The sequence below is a fragment of the Carassius auratus genome, chromosome 35 (genome assembly GCF_003368295.1).
Source record: "Carassius auratus strain Wakin chromosome 35, ASM336829v1, whole genome shotgun sequence".
NCBI lineage: Eukaryota > Metazoa > Chordata > Actinopteri > Cypriniformes > Cyprinidae > Carassius > Carassius auratus.
Genome location: NC_039277.1, coordinates 1,312,914 through 1,326,466, shown reverse-complemented (window position 1 = coordinate 1,326,466; position 13,553 = coordinate 1,312,914).

Genomic DNA, 13,553 nt, shown 5'->3' with positions numbered 1-13,553 from the left:
TAGACTTTGCCAGCAGGACACTCTGGAGGAATGGGCATACATCGTAACAGCTCGAGGAGCTTTTCATCGAGATCCCACTGGATGGGGTTGACGAATTGTTTGGTTGCTTTGGTTGCTTGAATTGGTTGCTTTGTATTGTAACGATGTTTGCTTGTATGGTCCCTGTTAAATAAACTTTAAATAAATAATAACTTGGTTGACAGGATGGTTTCTGGTTCTTCCATGGTCTCCTCAGGAGAGTGGAGATGTGACAGTGTACATGCTCTTGTGTTCTTTGACACCAGGCATTAGGATATCTTAAAATGGAATAGAGTAAAAGGACAGAGCCCATCAAGCTTGGTGGGGGTTAAGCCTCTTGGCTTCTTTTAAGTATTGAAGGTTCTCTTCAATGATGAACCTTTTTTTTTGGGTCTGGGTGCTGGAGCAGGGGAACAGTATTGAAGGTGGTCTTTAGTGTTTGGAAAGCATGTTCTGCATCTTGGATCCAGTGAAGGGTCTTAGGCTTCCCCTTCATTGTTAACATGCTGTACCAGTCTATGAACTAGTGCTTAAAGTTTGCAAAACCACGAACATCTGTAATTCTTTGATTGACTTGGGTATGGGCCAGGAGTTGATGGCTTGGGTCTTACTGTCATCCATTTTAACTCCTCTCTTGCTAAGCTGGTAACCCAGGAGTTGGATGGAGGTTTTGATGGAAAACGCACTTCTCTGCCTTTAGGAACAGGGAAAAATCTCTGAGCCGTTGGAGTACTTGGGAGACATGGTGCTAATGGTTCGGTTTTATTTCTGGAGAAGATGAGAATGTCATCATTGTAAACGAGAATGAAGTGGTTTAGGAATTCTCAGAGGACCTCGTCCATAAAGCTCAGAGAAACACAGATGGGGTGTTTACCAGGTCACCGAGGTATTCGTAGTGCTCTGCGTGGGTGATGAATGCCATTTTCCATTCATCCCCTTCTCGAATCCTGACTAAGTTATATGCACTCCTCAGGTCCAGCTTGGTGAATATGCGGGCTTCTCTGAGTTGTTCAAGGGAGGATGGGACTAGAGGGAGTGGATAGCTTAATTTCACCATGATACAGGGCCACAAGGTGGAAGGTCTGATTTACCCTTGTTGCAGTGCTTCTTGACATATTTTTGCATGGCGGCTTGTTCGGCTGATGACACTCTTTAATGAAGAGGTGGCCGCAGTCATTTGAAACCACAGCATTTCAGCCCACCTTAACGCTGCCCTGGATAACTGCTGGATGAACAAGATCTTGGATCTTTCTGTGGGATATTGGTGGGCTTGTTGTTCAAGGGTCAGCGAGCGAGCATTGCAGTAGGAACCCGTTGCAATCTTCCACCCAACCAGAGAAGGGTGCTGGTCGAGAGGCAGGGTTGGCGATGTACATCAGCGTGGGAGCGGTGTTTGCGGAAGCACTGTCTTTGGGCTTCATTGGATTCATAGAGTGTTGGTCAAACCTTCTGTCAGTATATAGACAAGAGGTAAGTGAATCCAAACACAGGGTTTTATTTCAGAATCTCAAGTGCAAGGTGAGTATTCAGTGATTTCTGGTGCAGGTTCTGTGCAGATCACTCAGTGCGGGGCTGAATGCAGGTCAGAACGTCCACTGAAGATATGTCAATAGCAAGCAGTCACAGTTCGGTAATACTTGTCTCCTTCTCTTTCAGATGCGGAAGCTATCAAGCAAGCTCGGAGGAAAACACTGGAAGTTCAGGTGAACACCAGATCACAGGTAACAGGGAATTGAGCAGGAGTCCTGGAAGCAGTAGGACAATGACACAGAGGTTAGTGTATCAAAGGTGAGTATACGTTACATCTTTGAATCCTTGGTGAATCAGATGGTCAGGATACAACAGAATATGGTCTGTTCCTGTTGGAGGTTTGACACCGAACTGAGGCTGTGGTGAGTGTTTTATGGTGTGCTGTGATGAGGTGGCAAATGGTGAGCAGGTGTGGGAGATTAGTACCCTGGGGAGAGTGATCATTGTGTGGTGGATGGGAATGGGCTTGACTGGTCCCTGACAATAATGTAACAAGAGCTCCTTCAAATACTGAGGTGCTAAACCATTCAGGGCTTTATAATTGGGCTAATATGGTCAAACTTCCTGGTTCTAGTAAGAACTCTTGCTGCTGCATTTTGGACTAGCTCTAGTTTGTTTACTAAGCGTGCAGAACAAACACCCTATAAAGCATTAAAATAATCTAATCTTGAGGTCATAAATGCATGGATTAACATTCCTGCATTTGTCATTGAGGGCATAGGTCATAATTTAGATATATTTTTGAGATGGAAAAATGAAGTTTTACAAATGCTACAAACGTGGCTTTCTAAGGAAAGATTTCTATCAAATAGCACACCTAGGTTCCTAACTGATGACGAAGAATTGACAGAGCAGCCATGAAGTCTTAGACAGTGTTTTAGGTTATTACATGCAGAGTTTTTAGGTCCTATAATTAATACCTATGTTTTTTCAGAATTTAGCAGTAAGAAATTACTCGTCATCCAATTTTTTTATATCAACTATGCATTCCATTAGTTTTTCAAATTGGTGTGTTTCACCGGCCAGCGAAGAAATATAGAGCTGAGTATCATCAGCATAACAGTTAAAGCTAACACCATGTTTCCTAATGATATCTCCCAAGGGTAACATATAAAGCTTGAAGAGTAGCGGCCCTAGTACTGAGCCTTGAGGTACTCCATACTGCACTTGTGATCCATATGATACATCTTCATTCACTGCAACGAAATGATGGTGTTCATATAAGTACGATTTAAACCATGCTAATGCACTTCCATTAATGCCAACAAAGTGTTCAAGTCTATGCAAAAGAAAGTTGTGGTCAATTGTGTCAAAAGCAGCACTAAGATCCAATAAAACTAATAGAGAGATACAACCACGATCAGATGATTAGAGCGGGTCATTTGTAAGTCTAAGGAGAGCAGTCTCAGTACTATGATACGGTCTAAATCCTGACTGGATATTCTCACATATACCATTTTTCTCTAAGAAGGAATATAATTATGAGGATACCACCTTTTCTAGTAACACGTTGTTGGTTTAGATTATTTAAAAAGTTTATACAATTCTTCCTCTCCTATAGTAGAGAATGAGTGAAACTGTTCCTCAGGGGGTCTATAGTGCACTGTCTGATGCGATACTGTAGCTGAATGATTAAAATGTTATCTCTAATAGTATGGATTTTAGATGTAAAGTAGTTCATAAAGTCATTACTGCTGTGATGTTGGGAAATGTCAACACTTTTTGAGGCTTTATTTGTCATTAATTTAGCCACTGTATTGAATAAATACCTGGGGTTATGTTTGTTTTCTTCTAAAAGAGAAGAAAAGTAATCGGATCTAGCAGTTTTTAATGTTTTTCTGTAGGATAGGTTACTTTCCCGCAAAGCAATACGAAATACTTCTAGTTTTGTTTTCCTCCAGCTGCGCTCCATTTTTTGGGCTGCTTTCTTTAGGGTGCGAGTATGCTCATTATACCATGGTGTCATACTGTTTTCCTTAACCTTCCTTAAGAATAAAGCAGCAACTGTATTTAAAATGCTAGAAAAGAGAGAGTCCATAGTTTCTGTTACATCAAGTTGTTCTGAGGTTTTGGATATGCTAAGGAATTTGGATACATCAGGAAGATAACTTAAAAAGCAGTCTTTTATGGTAAAAGTGATGGTTCTACAATACTTGTAACAAGAAGTAGAATTTACAATTTTGGTTATATGAAGTTTACACAAAACTAAATAATGATCTGAGATATCATCGCTTGGTTGCATAATTTCAACATTATCAACATCAATTCCATGTGACAGTATTAAATCATATAAAAAATAAGAGTATGACTTCGACAATGAGTAGGTCCTCAAACGTGTTGTCTAACACCCGTTGAGTTCAGAATGTCTATAAATGCTGATCCCAATGCATCTTTTTCATTATCGACATGGATATTAAAATCACCAACTATTAAAACTTTATCTGCAGCCAGAACTAACTCGGATGTAAAATCACCAAACTCTTTAATAAAGTCTGTGTGGTGCCCTGGTGGCCTGTACACAGTAGCCAGTACAAACATAACAAGGGATTTATCATAAACATTTGTTTCTCTGGATAATGTTATATGAAGCACCATTACTTCAAACAAGTTATACTTGAAGCCTACCCTCTGAGAAATCCTGAAAATGTTGTTATAAATGGAAGCAACACCTCCCCCTTTGCCTTTTAGACACGGCTCATGTTTATAACAGGAATCTTGGGGGGTGGACTCATTTAAAATAATGTAATCATCAGGTTTTAGCCAGGTTTCTGTCAAACAGAGCACATCTAGATTATGATCAGTGATCATATTATTTACAAAAAGTGTTTTCGTAGAAAGGGATCTGATATTCAATAAGCCAAGCTTTATTATTTGTTTATCCGTATTGCATCTGTTTTTTATTAGTTGAACCTTGATTAAATTGTTACTCTTAAATTGGTTTGAACATTTTTGTGTATTTTCTAGTTCGGGGAAAAGACACACCTAGTCTTTATAGTGTGATATCTAGGTGAAAGAGTTTATTTGTGCTGAGAATAAACTGATTTATGTGGGGTGAGGCGGCTAGCAAATGGTTGGTTTAGCAAGTCTGTCTGCTTACTGACCAGGGCCCCAGTTAGTCAAGTAAAAATTCTAAGACTATGTGCCATATTTCTAGAGAGAAGAGCAGCACCACCCTAGGAGTGATGAAGACCATCTCTTTTGAACAGGTCAGGTCTGCCCCAAAAGCTCATCCAATTGTCTATGAAGCCTATATGTTATTCTGTGGGCACCACTTAAAGGGGGGGTGAAATGCTCGTTTTCACTCAATATCATGTTAATCTTGAGTACCTATAGAGTAGTACTGCATCCTTCATAACTCCAAAAAGTATTTAGTTTTATTATATTCATAAGAGAAAGATAGTCTGTACCGATTTTTCCCGGAAAAACACGAGCGCCTGGAGGCGTGACGTGTGGGCGGAGCTAAAGAATCACGAGCGCCAGTTGCGTTGAGAGCATGTGGAAGCTGTGACAGCTGTGAAGGCTGAAACTGAACGAGAGCAGCAGCAGCAAGGACTCGCTCCGAGCGGGGCTCGAACCTGGGTCTCCGGCATGGGAGGTGGACGCACTAACAAGGAGGCAGAGATATTTTAAGCAGTTTTACTCACCGCCTGTGGTTCCAACACACAATCGTGACCCTTTTTCGTTGGGATTGCATCATCCTTATGAAATAAACGATACGCAAATCCGTCGTCAAACTGGGCTTTGTTTGTAAAACAAGCATTTTAGAAATGCAGGGAACAAACACTTGTACAACTCCGTTGATGCTCTGTAAAGTCAGTGTTACAATCTATATTACAATATTTTTTCATATCTAACAATATTTGTTAGCATTTGAAAAAGCGAAGCGCTGGAGAGCAAAATTAGTTTGAATGCAAAATACAATTTCACCACTAGATGGGAGTAATTCTTACTTAGTGTCCCTTTAATGCTGTTTTTTCTTTGGTAATCTGTGCAGGGTTGTCTTGCCCTGGCAACCAAAAACATACTCCTTTTGTGACATTTGGCTCTCGCTCTGATCAGTGATTGTCTGTGCACAGCCTCTCTCTGCTCTGCTATATGGGAGCGCGCACTCTTCCGGCAAACGGAATAATATAAACGGACCCATATAAGGAAATTCCGCTCCATCTAACGTCACACAGAGCCATACTCGAAAAAAACTTTCCGAAACTTGTGACAAACCGGAAGGAGTATTTTTGGAACAGAAATACTCCTTCAAACGTACAACTTAATTCTTGTTTAGCATGGGAATCCAACTCTTTAACAGTGTAAAAAACTCAGTATGCATGAAATAGCATTTCACCCCCCCTTTAAACATCCCGTCATTGAGTGATGACAATCTGCTATGTATCTCATCACCACGATAAGCAGGGACCAGAGGTTTTTTCTTTTTTTTTTTACTTTATTTAACCAGGAAAGTACTTGTTGAGATTAAAAATCTCTTTTTCAAGAGTGTCCTGGCCAAGATAGGCAGCAGTGCAACCATGCATACAACACAGAATACACAATAACATAAGACAACTAAAATAGCAGATACAACAACCACAAATCCTTAGCATATCATGCAGAACAACTACAGCCAGATGTGGCTGCATCCAAGTCAGTTAATATCCTCTTAAAAGTAACCAATGAGACAAGCTTATTAAGTTTCTGTATATAAGTTTTCTGTAACTTGTTCCATGCAAAGGGAGCAGCAAAGTCAAACGCCTTTTTCCCCAGCTCAGTTTTAAAATTTGGTGCAGACAGAAGAACAAGATCCTGGGACCGAAGATTGTAAATCCCAGTATTTTTTACACTGATGTAGTCCAGAAAATAGGATGGAAGAAGACCTAAAATAGCTTTATATAAAAAAACATACCAGTGTTGAAGTCTCCGTGTTGACAGAGAAGACCATCTAACACGTTCATACAGTTCACAGTGGTGAGTGAGGACTTTAAGACCAGTGATGAACTTCAAAGCTCCATGGTATATAGTATCCAGTGCATGTAAACTTTGAGATGAAGCGTGCATATATAAAACATCACCATAGTCAATAATAGACATAAAAGTACCAGCAACTAACCTCTTTTTAGACCCGAATGAGAGACAGGATTTGATTCTAAAATAAAACCCTAGTTTAAGTTTTAATCTTTTTGCCAGCTACTGAATATGAGAAGTAAAAGAGATTAATCTATTAAAATACCGAGATATCTGTATTTAGAAACACATTCAATCTTCTTACCCTGAGAAGTGATGATTGAAGGCAGATTTAATTTCGATTTTGAATTTTTTAAAAAAAGCATTACTTTTGTTTTTTCAGCATTTAAAACAAGTTTCAGATCATAAATGTTTTTTGAAGCATATTAAAATCAAACTGTAATTGGGAGAGGACCTGGACTGCTGTAGGTGCTGAGCAATACAGTACAGTGTCATCTGCATAAAAATAAAAATTTCCTTTCAATATGTTATGATTTATGTCATTTATATATAGACTGAAAAGCAGTGGACCCAGCACTGATCCCTGTGGTACGCCTTTTGTTATTTTGTGATAGCTAGAGGTATTTCCCACCGCCTGCACACACTGAGTTCTGTCTGTAAGGTAATTAACAAACCAACTTACAGTTTGTTCAGAAAGTCCAGCCCTCCACAGTCTGTGCTTAAGCACTGTGTGGTCCACTTTATCAAAAGACTTAAAAAGGTCAATAAAAAGGGCTGTACAATGCTGATTTTTTTTCTATGGATTCAGTTAAGTTATTTAAAACCTTAAGAGCTGCACATGTTGTACTATGCCTTTTTCTAAAACCGGATTGAAAGTCAGATAGAACATTTTTACTGTCTAAAAAAGTCTTCAATTGATCACTGACAAGAGACTCTAAAACCTTGGCCAGGACAGACAATTTAGAGATCGGTATATAGTTATTTAACATAGCAGGGTCACCACCTTTTAACAGGGGAACCACAAAAGCTGATTTCCAGATGGACGGAATGACATTTGTGTTCAAGCACCGATTAAAAATATTAGTTAAAGGCATTGAAATAAAATTAGCTGCTAACTTTAAAAAGTAAAGATCCAATTTGTCAGGGCCTGCAGATTTTGTTGTGTCCAAGTGTTTGAGGGCTTTATCTACGTCTGAAACTGTAATAGGACTAAAACTAAAACACTGAGTAGAAGGTTCGGAACCAACAGTCTCCACTATAGGGGAACACTTATGTTGAGTATTTAGTGACTCAAATAAAAATCCTGAGGCTATAAAATGTTTATCACCATGTTGAAGGAAGCTCCTGACCTTTACTGTTTTCTGATAATGATTTGATAGTTTTCCAAAATTTTGATGGATTATTGAGGTTATGAGTAGTTTGAGAAAGAAAATGATCAGCTTTGGATTTTCTAATTTTGAGAGTACATGCATTGCACAGCTGCTTAAAAACCAGCCAGTCAGAGTCCTCATTAGATTTTCTGGCTTTTGCCCATGCCACATTGCAGTCATGGAGGATCTTTGCTAAATCCAGTTTGGTTGCGTGTATCTAATAATGAAATCTTCTCTGTCAGCCTAACTATTTCCCAGCATTTATCACATGTGAATCCCTTGTCGCAGACAGAGAGAAATAAACTATACAGGTAGCAATTAGTGGTAACAATATAACAATATAACAATACAATACAATATAACAATATAACAATATAACAAATAACAATAGCAGGATAGAGAAGAGAGGAGAAAAAAGAAAGAAAACTGATAGGCATGAATTGAAATGCTAATGACAAGCTAACGAATGCTAACGCACTGCAGTTGAACTGCACACGTAGAATTAGAATAAAAATGAACAATCAAATTAATCAGATTAGATTGATAGATAATATCAGAAATATGATGGGAATTAAATTAGAATTTATCCCTTTAAACAACAGAGAGTGATTGTTAGAAATTCTACAGAAAAACAAAGCTACACTTTGTGTAACTTTCTTCAAGGGAGTTCAAGCCTCTGTCAGAACTTGTCCTCTCATCTTTCTATCTGTAAACTGATCAAAACTGCTTCTGAGGGTTCAAAGTCACTCAAGGGCAGGTACTTTAGCACTTCGGAAAAGGGTATCTCTTCACCATCCAGAGGTGCTGTTGAAGCCCAGACTCAGGATAACGCAGTTATTTGTTTAGAATAAAACCTTCTAATATTAAATAGCAGTGACCAGCAATTTGCACTCTTTTTTTACTGTGCATTGTAAATATGAATTGACTGTCATATATCTGTGAAAGATGGCCACTGATGTCACTGCCATAGGCTGAGTTGCCTCATGTATGTAATCCAAGTAGGCCGTTAAGCTTTTTGCAATGGTTAGTAATACAAACCCTCTCATCTCCCAATAATAATACAACGGCCCTCTGGGAGCAGGATTGGACACCCCTGGTTTAAAGTATACCATAGACTGATCTTGTGGAAAATTAAAAACACCAATAAGTTTGTTGTGGCAATTTTAAGAACTGAAGTGGGTTTAGCTACAATATATCGATGTCTACAATAAACATAAAAAATAAAGAATGCTGTTTCATATTCCAAGTAATGCCACGTTCAACTACTTGGTAAACAGAGAGGAGTGACTTCAGAGTGCCCTATCATCAGACACACCCAGTTCAGGTCTTGGAGTCTGATGAGTTGAATCAGGTTTGTTTGATCAGGACTAAGATTGGAAAACACTTAAATCCTTAGACAAATAAAGAGGTACAAAGTTGTCATGACTACAAACAGTCTGTGTCATGTTGTGTCATGACTACACAATTGTAATGGATCAACATCCCTTACTCGGGACTCCTTTTTTTTCAGCTCTAATGGTGGTGCCACATAGCCTTCAGAAACCAGCCCATTTTGGTGACGTGAACTTGAAAGGGAAACAGATACGAAAGTGATTTCAGTGACTTTGATGTTCACAATGTTAAGTGAATTTAAAGGGGAACCTTTTCCCTTTGTCCAAAAATACCCACACTTGCACTAAGTTATCTTCCTGATTTATCCAAATTCCTTAGCATATCCAAAACCTCAGAACAACTTGATGATGTAACAGAAACTATGGACTCTCTCTTTTCTAGCACTTTAAATACAGTTGCTGCTTTATTCTTAAGGAAGGTTAAGGAAAACAGTATGACACCATGGTATAATGAGCATACTCGCACCCTAAAGAGAGCAGCCCAGAAAATGGAGCGCAGCGGGAGGAAAACAAAACTAGAGGTATTTCGTATTGCTTTGCGGGAAAGTAACCTATCCTACAGAAAAGCATTAAAAACTGCTAGATTCGATTACTTTTCTTCTCTTTTAGAAGAAAACAAACATGGCTAAATTAACGAAAAATAAAACCTCAACAAGTGTTGAAATTTCCCAACATCACAGCAGTAATGACTTTATGAACTACTTTACTTCTAAAATCGATACTATTAGAGATAAAATTGCAACCATTCAGCCGTCAGCTACAGTATCGCATCAGACAGTGCACTATAGACCCCCTGAGGAACAGTTCCACTCATTCTCTACTATAGGAGAGGAAGAATTGTATAAACTTGTTAAATCATCTAAACCAACAATATGTATGTTAGACCCTATACCATCTAAAAGAGGTGCTTCCAGAAGTCATAGATCCTCTTCTGACTATTATTAATTCCTCATTGTCATTAGGATATGTCCCCAAAACCTTCAAACTGGCTGTTATTAAACCTCTCATCAAAAAAAACCACAACTTGACCCTAAAGAACTAGTTAATTATAGACTAATCTCGAATCTTCCTTTTCTGTCCAAGATACTAGAAAAGGTGGTATCCTCACAATTATATTTCTTCTTAGAGAAAAATGGTATATGTGAGGATTTCCAGTCAGGATTTAGACTGTTTTTAGATTTTTTTCATCTGATCGTGGTTGTATCTCTCTACTAGTTTTATTGGATCTTAGGTTCTGCGTTTGACACAATTGACCACAACATTCTTTTGCATAGACTTGAACACTTTGTTGGCATTAATGGAAGTGCATTAGCATGGTTTAAATCGTACTTATATGATCCTTTTCCTATTCTGCGCCTAAACTCTGGAATAACCTACCTAACATTGTTCGGGAGGCAGACACACTCTTGCAGTTTAAATCTAGATTAAAGACCCATCTCTTTAACCTGGCTTACACTTAACATACTAATAAGCTTTTAATATCCAAATCCGTTAAAGGATTTTTAGGCTGCATTAATTAGGTAAACCGGAACCGGAAACACTTCCCATAACACCCGATGTACTTGCTACATCATTAGAAGAATGGCATCTACGCTAATATTAGTCTGTTTCTCTCTTATTCTGAGGTCACCGTACCCACCAGATCCAGTCTGTATCCAGATCAGAGGGTCACTGCAGTCACCCGGATCCAGTACGTATCCAGACCAGATGGTGGATCAGCACCTAGAAAGGACCTCTACATCCCTGAAAGACAGCGGAGACCAGGACAACTAGAGCCCCAGATACAGATCCCCTGTAAAGACCTTGTCTCAGAGGAGCACCAGGACAAGACCACAGGAAACAGATGATTCTTCTGCACAATCTGACTTTGCTGCAGCCTGGAATTGAACTACTGGTTTCGTCTGGTCAGAGGAGAACTGGCCCCCAACTGAGCCTGGTTTCTCCCAAGGCTTTTTTCTCCATTCTGTCACCGATGGAGATTCGATTCCTTGCCGCTGTAGTACTTTGTTTTACTACCAAATTATATGTAATATATAATCATTATTAATATTTAACTTACATTGGAAAGGTTTCCATGACCTCTCGCGATCTTGTCAAAAAGATTTATTCCCACAACATTTCCACACATTTAGTGTGCGTTAATGGCACTGTGCTTTGTCATTTTTAAGATCTGGACAGGCTTGCACACGTACTTCCTGTCTCACACAAGTGCTGTTAAGTTACCAAGACCACAAGTGTGGGTATTTTGACAAGGCATCTCATCTCAGGGTGTCTTCACACCCGTCTTGGTTGGTTCGACTAAATCGAATACAAGTTCGGGTAACACTTTATTTCGATAGTCCACTTTAGACCTTCTACTAACAGTAAGTATCTTTGAAACTACATGTCAATTAGCAGTTTACTTGCAGAGTATTAGTAGACTGTCTGCTTAATACCTTCTAACACTTTCTATTGATAGGACCTGTCCTAGGTCCTCTGCTATTTTCAATATACATGATGCGCCTTGGTAATTTTAGAAAATACGGGATTAGTTTCCACTGTTATGTTGATGATACTCAACTATATTTCTCAACGAGACCAGATCAAACTTCTGAAAATGAAATGACATACAGCCAAGTATGGTGACCCATACTCAGAGTTCATGCTCTGCATTTTATCCATCCAAAGTGCACACACACAACAGTGAACACACACAAACCGTGAACACCCTGTGCAGTGGGCATCATTTATGCTGCGGCGCCCGGGGAGCAGTTGGGGGTTCGGTGCTCAAGGGCACCTCAGTCGTGGCATTGCTGGCCCGAGACTCAAACCCACAACCCTAGGGTTAGGAGTCAAACTCTAACCACTAGGTCACGACTTCCCCAAATTATCTTCTGAATTATCTAAGCTAACAGAGTGTGTTAAAAATTAAAAGATTGGATGACCAATAATTTTCTCCTATTAAATTCGGATAAGACAGAGAGTTTACTTATTGGACCAAAAAACACTACACAGAATCTCGTAGAATACAGTTTGCAACTAGACGGATGTACTGTTACTTCCTCTACAGTCAAACATCTGGGTGTTATATTAGACAGCAACTTGTCTTTTGAAAACCATATTTCCAATGTTACAAAAACTGCATTCTTCCATCTTAGAAACATTGCCAAGCTATGAAACATGTTATCTGTTTCTGATGCAGAAAAGCTAGTTCATGCATTCATGACCTCTACACTGGACGATTGTAATGCACTTCTAGGTGGTTGTCCTGCATCTTCAATAAACAAGCTACAGGTCATCCAAAATGCAGCAGCTAGAGTCCTTACCAGGTCAAGAAAATATGAGCATATTACCCCAATTTTAGTCTCTGCACTGGCTACCTATTAAGTTCCGTATCAGTTACAAATTATTTTTACTTACCTATAAGGATCTAAATGGTTTAGCTCCTGCGTACCTAACTAAATATTGTAGAAACTTAATTTTCTGTAAAGTTGCTTTGCAATAATTTGTATCATAAAAAGTGCTATACAAATAAACTTAAATTGAATTAAACTTTCTTTGTTAACTTATTGTCAACTTATACTAACCCTAAATGTACCCCTAACACTAACCCTAAACATACCCTAACAGTCTACTCCGTGAGTTTGAAGACACGTAGTTGCAAATTAATGAGAATTAGTTCACACTTTCAAAATAAACTGTACCCAAGATCTTTTGGGCAGGTTTGAATACAGCATTCACACTTGGGTGTTGAACACACAACTGTGAAATGCATCATGCATCAAACAACTCCACCGAGACCCAGCTGAAGAGGTGGTCTCAGTCTGCTTTCAAACGTACTCTGGCATGCTTGAGAATTTCTGTCCAATGAATGCATGACCTTAGCACACATGTGGTTTTGTTGACAATTTTTGGTTCACTTTAAAAAAGGGCAATGTGAAAGTGAACCACATAAAAAAAAAAAGAAAAAAAAAAAGAAATAAAGAAATCAACACTGTATTTGGTCCAGACCAAAGAAATTGAAGTAGTGTACTTACCTGGTGTCAATACACCCTTAGCATTGATGTGACATCAATTCTCCACTACTTTTCATTTTTTTAAAACTTTAATATTATTAGATGTTCAGGATATTTAATGCAAATCTCTCTCCAAATATCAATAGGTGCAGATACAGAGTGCCACAACCAGTCATGTGAAAAGGTTTTTACCAGTGAAAAAGCTGCATTCTATTAATGGCAAGCCTCAATATACTTCTGCCATATGAAACACTATTTTTTCACCTAAACATTTTAATTGAACCAGTAAAGGACTC